Raw genomic sequence first — 20156 nt, 5'->3', positions numbered from 1 at the left:
TGTCAAAGGAACAGATTGTTAATGTTTTACCTTAATTTCCTTATGAGTCTGCTCAACCTCTTTTCAAATAAAGTTTTTGGCTTGTAAATCTGTCAAGCCTATAGACTTTGGTCTCATTTACTTTCATGTTTGCAAGTTCCAACTTGGAGATTGAATATAGTATAGGAGACTACCATTGTGCCTCTGATATAAGCTGGTAGTTTTCAGTGCTTTACAGTCTGCTTATTCTTGTAATAGGCCTATAAAACAGTCTACTGCAACACCTTGTGGTTATATTCTGCTAATCAAGTTCTTGAATGGAGGACCAAGCAGAGGAATCATTCACGTTGGAAGTAATCTCTTCAACTCACTAAACTAAACTGTGCCTACTATAACTATAGCTTGTATAGTCTTATATCTTTACTGAAGTGAGTTTAGAGGCTGTCATAATGTTGACCATAACTGTAAATGCACACCAGTCAACCACCAGCAAGTCCCAGAGACAAGAGTTGGTTTAGATATGGGAAAGGTATATTAATTATGTTACTTACATTTGACATGCTTTATGTTGTGTGTTTTTCAACGAATGTTTACTTTGCTAAGCAACGTGGAACCAGTCAGCTTCAGATATGATCCATCTTGTGGAATCTGCGCAGTCAGAAGAACTTTGGGCCCGGTTTCCTGATAACGTCCAGTCTTAACGCGCTACAAAGACTCCTACGTTTAGACGTATCATTTGTTTACCTACATAGGCATGGTTCCCGAATGGTCTCCTACGACCAGTTCAGTAATGCATTACATTACTGGCGTGAGATTCTGTAGAATCTTGTAATGCATACCTTATAGCAGGGTCCGCGGGTGTAAATGTTGACTGTGGGGGGGGGGGGGGCGATCGTGATTGTTGACGGGGGGACGGACGGACCGACGATCGGGATTGACGGGGGGGGGGGGGGACGCGTGTTTTTTGTTTTTTTGGCCGTGAGAAATTCGATGTGTGGCGTGTGTAAGCAGGCAAAAACGTGTGTCACACGGTGAAACCGTGCAAGTTGGCAGCTCTGAAATGTATAAATCGAATTACGTGGGAGCCAGAGGGAACCAAGCTCCCAAAAAGGCAACAAAGTCAAAAAACTGGGGGTCTCTCATATATCTGAAGGTGTCTGCCATATTTGGCATTGTAATTTCATCTTAAACAACGCTCATTATCCATCCCCGTGCGGTCTTACCTATTATTAAATAATCAAAAAATAATAATTATAAAAAATATATAAATATATATAAAAACAGATTAAAAAAAGATATTAAAAAAATTATGAAAAAAAATTATATAAAAAAAATTGTATAAAAAAAAAAATTATAAAAAAAAATGTATATAAAAAAAAATTATATAAAAAATTATAAATTAAAAAAATAATAATAAAAAAAAATTGGACCTGCGCACAAATGATTTTTTTTGGATCTGCGCGCATCTTTTTTTTGGACCTGCGCACGCGCATCTTTTTTTGGACCTGCGCGCGCATGTCCAAAAAAAGGACCTGCGCGCGCATGTCCAAAAAAGATGCGCGTGCGCATGTCCAAAAAAAAGATGCGCGTGCGCATGTCCAAAAAAAAGATGCGCGCGCAGATCCAAAAAAAAACATTTGTGCAGGTCCAATTTTTTTTTTTTTTTTAATTTATAATTTTTTTTTAAATAATTTTTTTTATATAAAAAATGTTTTTATATAATTTTATTTATTTATTTATTTTTTTTATATTATTTTTTTTATTAATAATTTTTTATTAAAAAAAATATTAAAAAATTAAAAAAATATTATTAAAAAAACACATTTTTTTTATATAATTTTTTTTTTATATTTTTTTTTTATATAATTTTTTTTTATATAATTTTTTTTTATATAATTTTTTTTTATATAATTTTTTTCATAATTTTTTTTAACTCTTCTAAATTAAGGAAATGATACAGGGAAACGAATAAATCATTACACGCCACGAGTGAACTTAATAAGCGATCGAAATACTTTTTTCAACCACCGCCTCTTTCCCTTGACATTTAGTTTTCACCTGACAAATGCGACCGATGTAATTAAGGCAACCCGGTCTCACAGGAATCCGTGAAATTAGTCAGTCTACGTGACGTATAGTAGGCTAGCCTATATTTTAATCTAACATCTTTAATGGTAAGAGACTGCACGGGGATGGATGAGTGTTGTTTAAGATGAAATTACAATGCCAAATATGGCAGACACCTTCAGATATGAGACCCCTCAGTTTTTTGACTTTGCCTTTTTGGAAGCTCGGTTCCCTCTGGCTCCCACGTAATTCGAACACTGATTTATACATTTGCAGGGCATGTTAAATAAGTGCGGTGTAAAACCAAAGATAATACCGTTAGCATCTACAACATGTATTTAATAAGCCTAAATTGTTGTGCTGTGTCCTGATTGGCTGAAGAGAAATAGCCACATCGTTGCGTTCTAAAACAGGACCTGGCGATTTGACATGTTCAATCTTTGGGGACTCCTTGCAACGGCATCAGCCGCCTTGCGACGACCAGTTCACACTGCTGCAACTTTTCCCCTGCGACGTCCCAAAAGAGTCTCGTTGCGTCGCGAATCTTTGGTCTGAACTGGTCTTAGGAGACCGTCTATGTGGTATCAATGATGAATTTACCTTAACATGTTCGCTGTAACTGTTGTAATTAGAATAGTTGGTTGAATAATAGACTAGGCCAACATGGACGCAAGATAACCTAATGTGCTATGATGATATTGCTTTTGATAAGGGTGATGTGTACCTTTTTCTAAATATTGTTATGTTTTATATATATATATATATATATATATATATATATATATATATAATTAAATTAAATATATATATATATATATTTAATTTAAATTTAAATATGGTATCACTATTAAAATGTGACTATATGTTTCTGTATACAAATGTTATATCTCCTGTACATGTTTGTATATAATTGTGATATTATAGTACCTGTGGTCAGGGATGCAAACAGACCTATGGTCAAAAAAGAGAGAGATTTTCGAAGCCCGCGCCCCCGCAGCAAATATCAAATAATGACATTTCCACCAACCTCTGCCATCCCCGGCCCACCCTATACACAGACAAAGTGCAAACTGAAATTCTTAAAATGAAAATCCACAAAACGTTAATTTTGTTTAACTAGTCTTCAACACACACACACTCACCTCTCCATTGGCAATCCGATTGCACATTGGAATCGGGAGTAGGGGCCTACTACACTTTCCCTGATCTTTTCGGCTGCTGAGGCCTGATTCTGGCTGGTAGCTGGTAAAGGATTGTCCTTACAGAGGAGCTGGGCCACACTTTGGGTAGATACGATGGCGGCCACTCTCTGTGTGTGTATTGTGCTCTGGCAGTGTTCCAACAGGGCATGCAGCCCTCTGGAACCATAAGTTATCTCTTTAACGCAGAGAGCACATCCCTTTTTTTCAATTTTTTAAAAAAAGTCTGATAATTTGAAATTGCGTTGACTGCCTTGACCTCAATTGCAGTTTCAACTTTTAGCCAAGGCCACTTCCAACTGGTTTTACATCCTTTATCCACTTGTTGCACAGTAAGTGCCGCACTCTCATCAAATTCTCTCATTCTGCAAATGAAGAGTTGAATATTTTAGCCATACTGTAGCATAACGCGACCAGACTGAAACCGGGACGTCTGATCACCCTAGACTTTCTGTATCATAACGGAGAGCAAAGTAGTTCACTCAGCCCCCTTTCCTCAATATGCCCTGCGCCACCTTCAGCAATCTATTTGACTGAATTAAAATGTATTAAATTATTTTAGTATCCTTAAAAAGCAGTGCCGCCTGTTGATTAAATAAGCCCACTCCAGTGTTTCCCACACATAGGCCAATATTGAACAACGAGCGCCACAAATGGATTCCGCTTTTCTTATTTATTTTTACTTGAACGCGATTTTTAAATGTAACTCCGCCAGCCCGTAATCGCGCCCCCGTAATGCTGCCAGTCCGACGTGTTCCCATTCCGACAGTCCTGTGCGCGTATGCAAATTAGCCATGTGCGCCAAACAGAAGAAGGGCCCTATCTTGCGCCCGGCGCAATTGACTTTCTACACCGACGCATGTGTCATTGCTAGTTTGCACCCGGCGCAAAGCTGATTTTCCCCCGCAGCAACCAGGCACCACTACACTTGCATGTTAAATATTATGATGTCAAAGATTATTCATACGTGTGAAACTGCAGAGAAATAGCGTGTGGATTGTGGAAACATTTTTTTCCCTGCATGAATGAACATGAATGAAGTATAGTAGGCTATGCCATCCGTTAAAATAATAATAATAACAATAATATATTCGAGCAAAGTATATTCCAGGCTTCCAAAACAAAATCTAGTTTTAGGGTAAATGATTGGTTAAGTTATTTGGGAAAGAACAGCTGATACAGCGGTAAGTTGTACGTTTAAATCAATGCATCTGCAAACACCGTACAGCAAACACATATGTTCTTGACCCAGACATCGTGTACAAGCCCATTACTTTTAGGATTGATGAGTATTTGATCGTGGGAAAAAACATAGTTTTACCGCGAGTATTTAATAGAATGAATGAATGCGGGTGATGCTTGGTGCGAGTGTGTGTGCGCGCCCATCTGTCTAAACACACGCAAATTAAACACGTAAGTGTATGAGAAGGAAATCGAGTCAGTCGACCTGCGATAAGCAGCTGATTCTGAACGGACTCTTCTCTCTTCGAGATGGACGTGTTCTAACGCATTTTTAATCAATGAAATGTTAACACAACAGTATATATCTGACCATTTAATTTTCGAAATTTTAGGTGAAGCCGAGCTTCCCTTGCAGTAGAGAAGTCGCCACTACGAAAGAATGCAATGTATCCAACTAGCGGGATCTAAACAAACTAAGCTCCAGCGAATTACTACAATGCAGAAGTAGTGGAGAATGGCGAAACACAGCAACTCTAGCCTACTCTCAACCAAAATAAAAATAATCGCCGCCCGGTGCAGCAGTGTGAACTGCCCCGTTTTTAGAAAGTCTCAGCCCGTCTCGTCGCAAGGAGTCGCGAGTTGCAAGCAGTTGCGTCGCGAATCTTTGGTCTGAACTGGGCTTTAGCATTATAAGCAGTGGCGGTTTTAGGCACGGGCGAAAAACGAGACACACGAGAAAGAAAATGATCCGCATTTTCTATTATCGATGATAACCCCCCCCCCCCCCCGTGATTGGTAGATCTACCAAATAAGTAAATGCATAGATACAGTCTATGAGAAAACAGGAAATCAGAACGCCGCGCACGCGAAGCCAGTTGTTTCGGCAGGGCGCGCGCACCAGTATCTCGCGCTGCAAGGATTTTCACAGTCTGACCCTGGAGTTTGGCGCCGCGTCGGAGGGTCTGATTATAATTTCATCAACAGTAATTCTGTATTGTATCTACCGTTGATGCAATACAGAATTACTGTTGATGAAATTATAATCAGACCCTCAGACCCTCCCAGATCCCCCCCCCCCAAAAAAAACAAAAAACTCATCGGATCTACATGATTCACACAAGTCACCCAAACAGCCGTGAAAAAAGCGGCAGCCGCCAAAAAGCGCGCTGTTTGCATCCCTGTGTGGTGTAACTTTGGTGATTTGGATACACTGTGACCCCAAACACACTCATGTGTACTTGGGGTGATTGGCAGGCGAGCCTATAAAAGGCCGCTGCGCCCTGTGACGCATCACGTACAAGGAACACGGATGAAGGGCTAGACCCGAAACGTTTCCCCTTGTTTATGTGTCCTGCAATTGTTGTTTCGGCTTTTAAAATACTTTTGGAACTTCTCAGCCCTAGTGTGCGATCTCCCCATTCTTCACTTGATAAACACTTAAAACATTAGTTTGCCAGCTGCTGGTCAGAGATGACTGGGCATCAAAAGAATTAACATGAAAAAATTCAGTGTTAAATTTCACATGACATATCATTCACAGCTGCTAGTCAGTGATCAAAGTGAATTTCAAATTCAACAATATGGCCAAATATTCAGGTATAACTTGAAAAAACATTCTGCAGTTACACTTATGCTAGAACAATCATCCCTGCTCAGATGCATGTAAAATACAATTTAAGACAATAAAATGTGTGATAAACACTTAAAACATTAGTTTGCCAGCTACTGGTCAGAGATGACTATGGGCATCAAGAGAATTAACATGAAAAAGTTCAGTGTTAAATGTCATTCACAGCTGCTTGTCAGTGATCAAAGTGTGAATTTCAAATTCAACAATATGGCCAAATATTCAGGTATAACTTGAAAAACATATATAACTACATAACTTACAAATGGGTGTAACACACATTTTACAAACTTCTGAGTTATTAACCAACAATTAGTCTGAGAACACAACACAAAACAATTATGTAAACTTGTCAAATTTCACAGCTGCTAATCAGAGCTGACTCCAAGAGGGAAAACCTGTTTCTTTATTTCACTTTTCTTTTTGCAACGTTTAGACAAGACAAAGCTTTTTCTTTAGAGATCGCACACAGTTAGAGCATTTTGGGCCATTATCCAGGAACACGTGTTTCAAAGGTGTACTTAAGGTCCTCCGGATAGGAAATATTGAGTGCATAAAGGAGGCAGAGAAGGTAGGCCATGGGAGTATCCGGAAGGTCCTTTACTACTATGGATTCCTCTAAGATGAGTGCGATGTTTTGGATCTTGGGGGATGAGGCTTCAGCCACACAGGACATACAGAATTCCCACAGTGACTCCCTTGGCAGCCACGTCATCTGGATCAGTTTCCTGTTTGAGGACATTAAGAAATATGATTTTCAATTCAAACTCACATCACATACTACGTCTTGTAGGGAGCCAGGCATCTCAAATTGGATTGTCATATCCAATATGAAGTTGTCTGTCATTTTAGCTTTGTTGTTGAAGGACCATTCCGGTGTATACTGATCCATATCCCCGTCATTCAAGCCTATCTGGTGCTGTCCATGGGAAAAATGAGAAAATTTGTAAAGCTGACTTAATGTGGTATTCAATAACACACAAGTTTAAGCAAGCACTCCGATTTGTCAATTCCCATTCTAGAGTGTGTTTAAATGCCTGGTGAAAGAACGGACAAAAATAATGGGCCTAATTACAGAAAGTATCGCTACGCTAACTAGCCGAAACTACTTTCATGAGCCTAGTTTCCATAACAACGTTCAACTGTTACATAGTTTCACTTACGCAGTAGGAACGAGGCGCTTTTACTATAGGAACTATTTTCTGATGGAGATGAACTCGGGCAGAAAGCTTGAATTTGAGGGCAAATTAACCCACAATATGAAAACATTTTACAATATTGTTGATAATGAAGATGGTTTGTGTTATTGATTTGCAATCTTACACTCAATGGTGTTCTTGAATGTCATTATTGGTACTTGAAGCACAGGACTTCGGAACTCGGCGCAAGCACCTCGTTCCTACGGCTGTGCTTTGTGTACCAATGACATTCAAGAACGCCATCTTGTGTAAGATTGCTTAAAAGAACCGATCACAGGTGGCCAGAGTAGGAAATGTGACATCCACTATCCCTCAGCACAAGTGCTTCCCAGGGCCAGAGCCGTATATAGAGAGAGTTCCGCCAACTCTGTTTAGAACGTTCAGGACAATTCTGTCGTGGATTGGTTCAAAGGTAGTCACGTGTTTTGTGTACGCCATCTTACAGACCAAACATTAATCAATCGTCATTACCATGCTATCAAGGCAAGTGCGACAACTTACAAGAGAGGAATATATATCTGTAATATCATTACTTTTCGAAAGAAAATGCCGTGTTGTGTAGCCTATGGTTGCTCTCTAAGGCCCGGACGTGGTAAACGTCTGCATCATTTCCCTCAGGACCCTACTAGGAGGAAATTGTGGGAGCAGAGGGTCAGAAGGATGAACTGGAAGCCGAATAATTTTTCCTTGTTGTGTGAGGTAAGAACATTTCTATCATGGACTTTGTAAAGAAAACACATTTGGAAAATATTATTGTACCCCATCAATTCATGGCATGCTTCGAAAAAAGTACTAACCAAAGTGAATTTGATTTGAACTTAGCCTAGTAGTGTTAAGCTACACGATGCTCGCTAGCTCTTTGCGCCTTTTTTATGCTAATGCTAGCACTGAACTCCGGGACAAACAACCTGCATCTGCCGTCTGTATTTTTCCACCAGGGGGGTATTCCATCAACCAAGCTAAACCCAAAGCCGGGCTTATTTTGCTTAGCCTGGCTTCTTTCAGCTAGGGTTGCGTTCCATTAATGTGGCTTAAGGGAATCTCCGCTAAGTAACCATGGCAACTTATCCGACCAAACAACCATCAAGCTAAACGTAAAGCCGGGCTTCTTTCAGCTAGAGTTGCGTTCCATGAACGTCACTTAAGGGAATTTCCGCTAAGTAACCATGGCAATTTATCCGACCAAACTAACCTGGTCGGGAGCAGGTTAACTGTCAGGCTAACTTGAGCGGTGTTTCAGAGAAATCCACCTGTCAGCAACAATTGTACCATCAGAAGGTTCCGCCAAGCCTAGTCCTCACAATTTTGTCATAAATGTACATATATGAAGTACAAACAGCGTATATTTTCACTAAGGGTCTAAGATTAAATGAAATAATTCAATGAATTGCTATCTATTATCACTGTGGCTATTTTTCAAACACATTTTTACACAAATCCATGTATTATCGCATCATCAGTAATCAGCGGCTGGGTGAATGGTCTAGCACTTGCCCTGTGATACGCACGACCTGAGTTCGCGTCTAGACTAGCCTAATGCGTAGTATTCTTGGCGTTGGCTACATTTTGTAATTCCCTTTATTAATTCCCTAATTAAGAATATTCAAAGAAATGGAAAATAAATGGCATGAAAAGTTACTTGATTTCTCTAGTAATCCTTCCTATATTACTATTACTTGCGTGGGGATAGAACCCCGGACGACCGGGTGCAAGTCTGACACGAGAACTCGAGACTATCTCCCTGCTTTTAAATCCATGGTCAATATTAAATTAAAATATGTTACGCTTAATACTACTTATGCATTCAACTGATCGCCGATTTTTGTGCCAGGCAGCCTCCCTGTTTCTATTAATGGTTACGGTGTTCCCTTTTTGAGTTATTATATGCGTGTACTCCTCATAGACCTCCACAAGCAGCTTCTGTTCGCCGCTGGAAAAGATCCCGCTCGGTCCTTTTCGGACATTTGATCCATGATTCGACATTCACGGTTCTGGGCTGGTTACATATCTCGTGAACGCGCGTAATCCAGGATAACGTGAGCCTGGTTTGAACTAACCTGAGCAAGGCGCGGCTGAACTGCGTTGATGGAACGGCTTAAGCCTCAAGTGGAAGTTGGCGCTAGTTCTAACCTGGCTTAATCAACTAATCGCTGCTTTCGTTAGCGACTTTGATGGAATACCCCCCAGGCTCTTTCATGCATAAGTATGCATAAGTATGCACTGGTTAGATGCCATTCTGTGAAAATCTATGCAATTTTTAGAATAATGACTATTAATACTACATCATTGCAAGGCTAGCCTACTTGACGTGCTATCTTTCTGCACTGCCGCATTTTACCCTGCATTCTTTCAAAACACCGGCTGCATTGTCTTTGTTTATGTTCATGCATGTCAGAAAGATTGTGATTAACTTTGCACGGAAATCATGTGGATATATTGCAAACAAATGCCCTTTTGCAGCATTGCTTGGTCAGCTATTTCTCGAGTTACAGATAATACATGGTCAGTTCATGTTTGCTGGAGAGATTTATGTTACTCTTGTCTAGAGTCTAGTGCAAACAGCATGGTGCCAAAGCGCTTATGTAATCCATGCAATAACTATGCATTGGTTAGATGCCATTCTGTGAAAATCCATTACCATCATTTACTTTCTCTTTGAAATTGCATTAAAATGTCTGACTCCATTTGTAGGACCACTTCGATGAGACACAGTTAGAGTCACAGAGCTGATGGTGTTAGGAAGCTCAAGCCAAATTCCATCCCAACACTGTTCGTCTTCACCCCACCGACACCGCCCAGCAGACCCACCAAACGAAACGGACTGAAGATGAACCATCTCTGAATGCAAACATTCAGAATGTATTCAGAATGTATTATACGCTATATAGTGTAAGAAGTAAAGATATTAAAGATTGTCTAATACAAAATGTATACTTTTACCGTAATATTTGAGATGTTTTAATGGCTCTTCCCTGATTTCACTGTTGATATTTTAATATGAATATTGAATATGAATTTTCCTGTTGGAGGATCTTCCTGAGAGTCTGTTGTTTAAATGTTGTACAAATTATTGCGTACTGCTAGGATTTGAATGCAAACATTCAGAATGTATTATAAGTTATAGTCTAAGAAGTAACCAAAGTTATTTTTATATTGCTAACGTCTGATTCATTTTTTATGAAAGAAAACTCTTTAATTGATAAACAAAATCATACGTGTATGGTCTTTTTTCCCTTGGGCATTAGTCATCAGTCAGACTTTTAACAATAGACACAGTCTGATCATGACACCTAAGTAGGCTACGAGAAGGGTTCATTTGATGTTTAGGGGAAGTATTTATAGTCTAGATTAAAATAAATAACCAAGAAGTTGTAATTTTTAGCCAATGTCTCAATAAGTAATCGTAGGCTACACGGCGACGACTATCGGAGAAGGTGAACGCGGCTCCACTGATAGGCGATCAGGGCTCCAGAGTGCGACCTATTAGGTTGCATATGCGACCTAATTTCTTAAGGTGTGAGTTAAAATTTAATGAGGTCGCTCCGGTGCTACTTGCAGGAGGACGAGCAGATATGAAGCGGTCGATAGTAGATTATTTTAAGAAGAAAAATGTCTCGGAGGAGGAAACAAATGAGGCTGTTGTTGGTGCTGGAGAAGGGTTAGCAGAGGAAGCAAAAAGAATCTCAGATTCTTATTCTGAAGAGGACAGTGACAGGTTGGCGAAAGAGGCGGGGAGGAGTGGGGAGAAAAAAAAAAAGTATTGTTTTCAACAAAAATGGCTGGCGCAGTTCCTGTGGTTGCGTTATGAGGGACAAACCATGGTGTGTGTACTGCAGGACATGTGGCCCGTCCGTTGCAGGCAAAACACATTTTGTAAATGGGTCTACACAATTCAAAGTTCAGTCATTAAAATTACACAATGAAAGCCAAAAGCACAAGACGTGCAGGGACCGCTGCATCACATGAAGCTCCCAGTCTCTCCCCACCTCATTTAATCGGATAGATGAGACCAATCGCTCGGCGGAGAATGAACAAATGATCATCAAGTTTAACACCGCCTACAACATCGCTAAAGAGGAACTCCTGTTCACAAAATGATGAAGAATAACGGACTGAACGTCAACCCCACATATTCCAACGACAATGCGTGTGCACAATTTGTGGGAGTTATAGCAGACACACTCAAGGGAAAGACCGCTGACAAAGTCGCATCCGCCCCCTACCTCTCGTTCATGCTTGATGGTTCCACTGACAAATCCACCAAAGAGTGCGAGATTATATATGCCCGTATCGTTGAAGATGGAAAACCAATATTCTTATTGGCCATATTGTGGTTGAACATGCCCATGCAGAAGGTAAGGAGTGTGTCTCATATAGCCAAATGATAATAACTATATGGAAAAATGCTCTATAGGTTAATTATAATTTCCGTGTGTGTGTGTGTGTGTGTGTGTGTGTGTGTGTGTGTGTGTGTGTGTGTGTGTGTGTGTGTGTGTGTGTGTGTGTGTGTGTGTGTAAATATAAATATTCCATGTTATGTGCTTAATTTAAGGCGTTTATCTATCTTTATTTTTATTCTTCATCTATTTATTTGTCAATCTTTCATAAACATAAGGTCATGTATTAATAACACGCTATACAAAGAAAAATATGGTGCTACCTAATTTCTTTTGGTGCTACTAAATGAAAAGCTAGGTGGCACCAGTGCTACCTGTGAAAAAGTTAGTCTGGAGCCCTGTAGGTGATGTAGGCATAATTGTCTTTAATAATAGTCTTCTCGAGACGTTCAACGTGATATATTTGTAAAATCGTTTATATTTTAGCAAAGTATGAGAAACCTTTTAACATTCACAAACAGTTTATGATGATAATGAGCGATTTGTTGCAACATCCCATCTTCGTTCCATTGGCAGACATTGTACAGTGAGCTGACTTGGGTCTACAAGATGGCACCCATGATTTCAGTTGGCAGAACTCTCTCTATATACGGCTCTGCCCAGGGCTATGTGATGCACCCGCTGCAGAGCAGCAATCACACCTCCATCATCAAATTTGCTGCTGCAATGGGTTGGTGCACCTGATCAGCAGAAACAACAATCAAATGGGCCTATACCTAAAAAGGAGCCCTATGAATTAATAAGCCATTTAAAAGGCCCCATAGCATGAAATTTTCACTTTGAGGTTTTCTAACATTAAGTTGAGTTCCCCTAGCCTCCCTATGGTCCCCCAGTAGCTAAAAATTGCGTTAGGTGTAAACCGAGAAGTAGCTATCTTGTACCGTCTTTGAAAAAAGGATCGCTGAAACGCTTCGATTTGGCTTCCGGCCCCATATGACGTCATATGGGGCCATGTTACCTCCCCTTTCTCTGCTTGGCCCGCCCAGAGAATTTGGCCCGCCAATGAGACAATGAGCTAGGACCGTGCGAGCGCCACATGTGTGTGTGTGAATACACACTGTAACACAAGTGTTCTTTGTTATTTGGATAACCATTCCGCTGTTGGTGTAAAGGCCCATTCACACCCTACGGTAAATACGGATACGGACGCTTTTGTCTGGTCCCGGAGGTCGTCCGTCAGTGGGTCTGTCACCTCTGAGCTTACGAATCCGGAGTGCTCCGGACAAACCGGAGCACTACCACCGGAGATCGAGGCGGCAGTAGAGGCAGAAGTCCCAACCACGTAGTAGTAGGCCTATAATAACTGATATGTATATATATTTTGTATTTAACGTTTTATACTTATATTATACTATATACTTGACCTTATAATTTTATTGTTCACCTGCTTTGGCAATGCAAATGTATATTTTTTATGCCAATAAAACTTTTTTGAATTTAAATTTTGAGCAGAGAATCTGCAGGTTGGTGAGGGGTGCCACATGCCACCTCCACGTACACTTTGTGCCGGATGACACAGAGCATAATCATCTCCTCTACAGATACCATGTTTGCGATTGTCGATGCCGGTCATTTTATACACGACAGTCACTGCCCTCTAGAGGTTGTTTTGCGTAACATCCATAACACTGAAACCGGACGCAGGTATGAAGGGTAGTCCCGGAGACAACGTTTAGTACGGACGGACAAATTTCGTCCGGATCCGGAGGTATGAGGCGGCCTTCATGGCGCATAACATGCAACACAATAACGCAAGCTTGCATAAAGCTCCCATTTGGTGAAAAGACTAGACTGCGTCGGGTTGGTTGAGAAGGAATTGGGAACCGCGACATGGAGGAAAAAAGGATTGTTTCCTAGGATTGTCCGTCGGAGCCCCGCTGTAGCGGGCAGTGGGGCTGGGCGGGCAGCCCCGGGGTTGGCCAGCGTTCAGCAGGTAGCCCCGGGGGTGGCCAGCGGGCAGCGGGGCTCCGACGGACCACTGCCGTGGCAGCAGGGCTGGGCGGGCAGCCCCGGGGGCAGCCAGCGTTCCGCGGGGCTCCGACGGACAATCCTGGGCAACAATCCTTTTCTCCTCCATGTCGCGGTTCCCAATTCCTTCTCAACCAACCCGACGCAGACAACCGCGGGCAACAATCTGTAGCCTACTTAATATTGACGTGGAAGAACCAGAGGCGTCTGAGAACCCGTCGCAGTCGTTTGAGATTCATAATATCATACGGAGGCGCAAACAGCTTTTGACCATGATAATATATATTATATAGATATCTAAATATAATATGATATTATTTAGATATAGAGCTCCAGGACTCCCGCCGGAGCACCCGGAGTGTTCAGTGTTCCACTGTAAACACTAGCGCATGGTACCGTGGCTGCAAGCTGCTCAGGGCCACACTCTCACCCTACACCTTGACCCGCCTCTAAAAACGGCACGTTTGTGGAGAGCTCATTGTGGGACTGGCTCGTAGTGGCTGTAACTCTGCACCAAGGCTGAATTTCTTGAACGTCTTCAAGTACTGTATTAGGGGCCCACTAACACCTTTATTAAAGCATCCATAAAATAGCATGCCATGGGACCTTTAAACAAATAACATTTCCTAGCATTCAGCTAATATCTCCTCATGATCCAATAGCTATGCGACCCCTGAGGGTGTTGTCAAAAAACTATGGTCTTCTCAGCAGCATGTAGGCTGATAACTATGAAAACTATGTAAACTACACTACCGTAATTTCCCGCATATAGGCTGCATCGTGGACAAACCGCAAGCCTTTAATTTATGTATTTAAAAAAACAATTGTGTGCATGAGAACGGTGAGAGCACATCAAACGCGCGTAGCAGCTAGGACCCGTCTTTCTTTACTGTCTCCGAGTGTGTGTCTCTGTTAAACACCTGACAATGAGCTAGTTTACCATGATAAGACCGCCATATGAATCTGGAAAAAATGAATAAAGACAGGATTTGGTCTCCTATATTTCCTATGCAGGATAACTCATGTGTGTTTCCATTGAAAACAAGAACATTCAAAGTGATCCTAAACTTTAAACCTACTCTACGTTCTGTTGGGCAAAAGCATCAACCAAGAAATTTAAACAAATAATACAAACTGAACTTCCACCATCATGCATAGCGCACATTTAAACAGATAAAAGAGCAGAGAGGAGCCAGCTCAATAAAAGCATCTTCCCTCATGGTATAATCTATCTATCTATAATCTATGGTATAATTCACCCCTGTGAGATGTGTGCCAGCTCACCAGCATAACCTGCAATGTCCACAAAACCAAGGAAATGGTTCCAACCCAATGTAGAAGAGTATATCACCCTTGTAGTTATGTGGCCCAGAACATTAAACTCGGACTGTAAGAAAAATAATAGCTTGTAGCCTGTAGAGGCCTAGACCTAATCACTAGTATCAAAAGAATGACCTGACAGGTGGTGAGTGATATGGCTGTGATCTAGCCCCCTAGTTCTAGCCAAAGCAGGTAGCCTCGGTCTAACATCTGCCGACAACAACCTGTATATCAAAGCAGCATCTTCCTCATGGTATAATCTGAAACCCCTGACAAATGTGCTAGAGGGACTCACTTCACAACCAATAAGCTTTTATATAAGACAAGCAATTAACTTCCCTTCCCTCTCTCAAGCAGTCCGAGGGCGAAACAGAAATAAACTTTCAGATTTTCAATTACAGTATCTACTTGTGTAGTATTTTCAATTACAGTATCTTCATTTTACAATTGTATCTCTATGCTTGTAAAATTTATATTAATGACCATTAATACTTACAAGACACTGCTTGAAAAGTAGATTAGGATCTTCACGTAGGAACACAGGAAGTCCTTTCATGGCTGCTTCCTTGCCGTGTCTGACGATGTTGGTGGTCTCAAAGAAAAAAAGAAAAAACAGAAAGATAGCTCTAATAATAGCAAGACTAATTGTAATTCAACAGATTGAATTTCATCTGGGCAAAAGTATTGTTTGGTACTGTACTGTGCACACACCTCATCATCAAGCTTTCTCAGTATCTCCTTCAGGTCCTTGCCAAACTCTGTTTTTCGGGCGCGGTAGAAACTCAGCAGTAGGGGCGCATATTTTTCTACAGCAGTTCTGAATGTTCCGAGTAGATCTTTGTTTGTAATACAGAAAAACTCCTCACAAATCTGTAAAATGCAGGAAAAAACAAATATGTACAGAGGAATAGTAAGTAAATTGGGAGAATTTGTAACCTGTCAAAAATTGTCTATAGCCATTATCATTTTTAAAAGCATTTACAGCCTCTCCAGGTTGTAGTGGGTGCCTGCTTGCGTGAATGAACGTGCGTGCACGTGTGTTCGTGCGTGTGTGTCGTCGCTTATTCGCTTCAAATACTTTCTTTTCTTTTCAAAACTTGGGAATTAATACGGCGCGGTAAATAAAGTATTTAAAGCGAATAAGGGACGCTGTTTTTGTTGTTTATTTGGTTTTGAACGAATAGTTTTGGACGCATGCATCGGCCTTGAGTTTGTTACTTTGAAAACACACACACACCAACCTGCCCGAGTGATGCCGCACCGCGTTGACTAGTCCGTTCTGAGGCGTCCATAGGCTTTATGGTTTGTGTGTTTGAAAGCTGTGACACTCCTCTACCAGTTGGCCTGAAATACTCGACTTGATTCGGAGGACTCACCTGCCTCAGCCATTTTTCATATCAAAGCAGCAGTGAAGGCGGGGGGAGGGGGAAGAAAGAGGATAGCAGATTAACCAGCAGGGCGCGCACAGCGCACAGACTTGTGCGGAGGTGAATTTACAGTGAGCCGTTTGACGGGAGAACAAAAATAAATAGGCGGTCGACTGATCGCGGCACTAGTCTCAATGTGCTACGACCTACAACTCCAAGGACAGAGCTGGTGGTCTGATCACGTGCATGATGCCTGTAGTGCTAAGGGGAACTCACCGACGAGAAACTGTGTCAATTTCCAATGGATAGTGTAGCCCAGGGGTCCAAACTTTTCACCTACCATAATCTAAGATCCGAATCATCAAGCTGGGGCTAATATTCAGATCTTAGCTCCGCCGCCGGGGGGCTCCGCGGTCGGGGTTCCGCCGCCGGCCATAGGCCCGGTCAGGAATCTAGCTAAGATCTGCTAACATCTGAATGTCCCGCGGAGGACCGCTGGTGTAGCCTATCTATGGGCAATTAAAATGCATGAAAAGGCCATGTTGCATGGATAACGCGAACACATTGGGTACCTACATCTAATAGAAAAGTATTCATCGAACCGCAGGCCTTGACTAGGCTAGTCTACATAAAAAAAGACGTGTGCAACTAGCCTAGCTAAACACAGAATTGTGTTCTCATTAAACAACTTGCGATACGACAGTCCTGGTTGCACAACGATAATAACAAATTAAGTGAACAAATGAATGATATAGTTGGTTGCATGGTTGAAACTTTTGAACAACTCTATATTTAGGCTATTTGTTTATTTATTTCGTTTAGCTCTCCTTAAATTAAATTCACGCTTCAAAACGCACGACTTTTACTTTCTTCTTCTTCTTTTAGTTTCCGGCAGTCTGTATGCCTTTGCGGCACATTGCTGCCACCCACAGGACCAATAATTAGATAAATAAATAAACCACTAAACAAAAATAAACAAATAAATAAAATTAAATTAATAATAAATAAATAAATATATATATATATATATATATATATATATATATATATATTTCAGACGCAGTCAGTCCATCCTATTTCCATAGGAGTAATCCAGTGGCCGTTATGAAGTCCAGGACAGCTTTTATAGTCCCAGGCTGGTTCTCAGTGGGATTTAGAAGGCTCTTTAGTGTAACCGGTGCTGTTCCCAGGCTTTCCACAGCTGCATACAGAGGGGTGTTCCAAGAACGGAGGTTTAACAAACACAGAGTTAACGCTGAACTCTAGGTTGTCCGATCCTGTGCCGACTAACCCAGAGCTGTCGGTTCCACAGCACCGGTTATGAATTAGTTCAATCAACACGGGGTTGGTTAACACAGGGTTGTGCGCGTTCACGGCAAACCTATAAAGACATGATGTATGGATCATGGAAATCCTGATCAAAATGGCGAAACGGGCCGCATATTTTACCGATCAAGGTACTAATTATTCTTTTTCCTCCCTCAGCAACTAAAGAATAAAAATGATGGAAGAAAAGTGTTTTTTTTATTTTTTTTTATTTAAATGATTTCTGCAAATGTGGTCTCGCATCCTTTGTCAGCCCCTTACAAACATTTGCGAATGTGTTCCTCCTCGAGGAATGGGTAAAGTGTTGAGGCATCTCTTTGCGCAGAGTGGCTATATTGTGGAGGACGGCGCATGCAACAATTACATCGCATGCCCGTTCCGGACAAACTCTTAGTCCACGTAGGCATTGGAATCTGGACTTCAATATCCAGAATGTATTTTCAATCTTAACGCGGGTTCTGCTGTGTGCCAGGTTAAATGTTGTCTATGGTCCAGGAGCGGGATTAGGGTACGGGGTGATGAGCGTCGGGAGGCATTGATACCCTCGATCTCCTATGAGATCCCCATCGAATTGCCCTGCGATCAAATACAAACTTTGAGCTATCTTGCACAAGCACAACAATTATATGAGGTCTATGATATGTTCATAATGCAACGCACCCTGTTGAAATGTATTGCTCACATTGGATGTGTGCCATCAATGCACCCAATTACATTAGGAAATCCTGAAATATAACACCCAGATGAAAAGTCAACAAGGATAATTTCGGAGCCATTTGGGAACACTTAAAGTAGATAATGCTGACCTGCAAGTTGGTGAAACTCCATGAAGTTACGCAACAACCGCTTCAGCGCAAGACAGACGCACGGAGCGGCAGACGGTAGCTTTGCCTATGTGCTCAGCATCTCCTACACTGTACAAAAAGCTACCCGTCGCAAAAAAACAGAAAGCTATGCAAATTGTTTGTAGTGAACTGAGGGCAGATCCACGATTGGTAACATTTGCAATGTAGGGTTGGAGAAGGCTATTTAAATATATCAAATAATCACGTGAAAAACTATATCTCTCCAGCAAAAAGTCATCCGGAAAGGACAATATGTCGAGCCGTGGTCTAATTAATCTCTCTGTGAATTGCACAAATTATTTGCGCTCCGATATCAATAGGCGAACACGTAAAAGCTGCGATAAACGTGGGTTTAAATAGCCTACTCTGAGAAAAACCGGGTTATCTTCCAAACTTAACCTGCGCAAAACCTGCTCCGACCAGGTTTGATTGAGAGCATATGTTTCCATAGCAACTTACATGCCGTGGTCATTTTGGAACGGAAAACCTAGGGTTGCCGCTAACCCTGGGTTAACTTAGCTGGGTAAGTGATAAAACCGGCTTTGTGGAACACCCCTCAGATGTTCCCTCTGTCGAGTGAGTCCACGGCTGTGTCCCAATTCAGGGGTTGCATCCTTCGAAGGACGCATTTGAAGACTGCATACGTCACAGCGGCGCGTCAAGTGCTGTCCCATTTCGAAGGGTCCTTCGAATGTGGCCGAGATATGCAGCCTTCGTTTCCCGGATTTGAAGGACGCATCGGATGCATCCTTCACGGCCCGACGTATCCCAACATTCATTGCGCGTTGGATATTTTTTCAGAAATGGCGCGGAGAGAGCGGAAGCAGCAGCTGCAGCGAATACATATTTAATGACAAAACTACGTAAAACATTTTTTTTATATAAAAGTAAGGTTGGGACCATTTTAAATATGTAACTTTATTGTCAAAGTTCAATTACATTAACGCTAGACATATAACGTTAAACTAATTAACGTTAAGCCAACGTCCTCTCTTCCTCTTCACCCGCCGGCTCCGGCGGTGAATCTTCTCCCACTCCTCCAATAAAAGATAAAACATAACCAATAAAATGATAATTTCTGGCTCCATATATCTCCTCCACTGTCCGGTTTGAACCGCAGCTGTCAGGGTTGCTAGGAGACAGGAGCGGCGCGTGGTCACGCAAGGTAAAGGACGTTAACGGCTGGTTACGCAATCCGGAAATGCTCCGTAGGCTAGACCGTCCCATTCCACAACGCTCGTTCGGCCTTCGATGCAGCCTTCGCGGTCTACGAAGGCTGCATCCTTCGAAGGACGCATCCTTCGAAGGATGCAACCCCTGAATTGGGACACGGCCCACGACTTTTACTTCTAAGGCGAGCTTTACTTTGAAGGCGAGCTGTCTCTGTTTCCGGCTCTCGACTTCCTTGTTCAAATATCATTGTACAACTTGGATAATGGAACAAGCTGACGCTTTGGCGCGCTGAATTGCATTGCACGTCTCGGACAATGAAATTAGGCAATACCCCCTAAACTGGCCTGTTTCATTATACAACGTGAACAACTGTAAATTAATTATACTTCGTACACGGACCGTGCAGACAGGTATATTTGTATACATCATTTATACATATTATTTTTCAAAACGTTTTTACATTAATTTGAACCAAAAAGTTAATCTTGCATTTTGCTCTGTAGTTCA

At 41.6% G+C, this 20156-nt stretch overlaps 1 long non-coding RNA gene across 1 annotated transcript; it reads right to left on the bottom strand.

Annotated features, from left to right (window-relative positions):
* Positions 1-6634: 6634 nt before the first annotated feature.
* On the bottom strand, positions 6635-15713 carry LOC311355835. The gene is made up of 3 exons (XR_014637536.1): positions 15650-15713; positions 15435-15530; positions 6635-6782 (listed from the first exon to the last, which is right to left on the bottom strand). It is a non-coding gene; the product is annotated as an uncharacterized lncRNA (long non-coding RNA).
* Between the last annotated feature and the right edge of the window lie 4443 nt (positions 15714-20156).

This window comes from Micromesistius poutassou, assembly GCF_964030765.1.
Source record: "Micromesistius poutassou genome assembly, chromosome: 11".
Taxonomy (NCBI): Eukaryota; Metazoa; Chordata; class Actinopteri; order Gadiformes; family Gadidae; genus Micromesistius; species Micromesistius poutassou.
The sequence above is the reverse complement of the archived record's forward strand: the minus strand, read 5'-3'. Positions and strand labels throughout refer to the sequence as shown.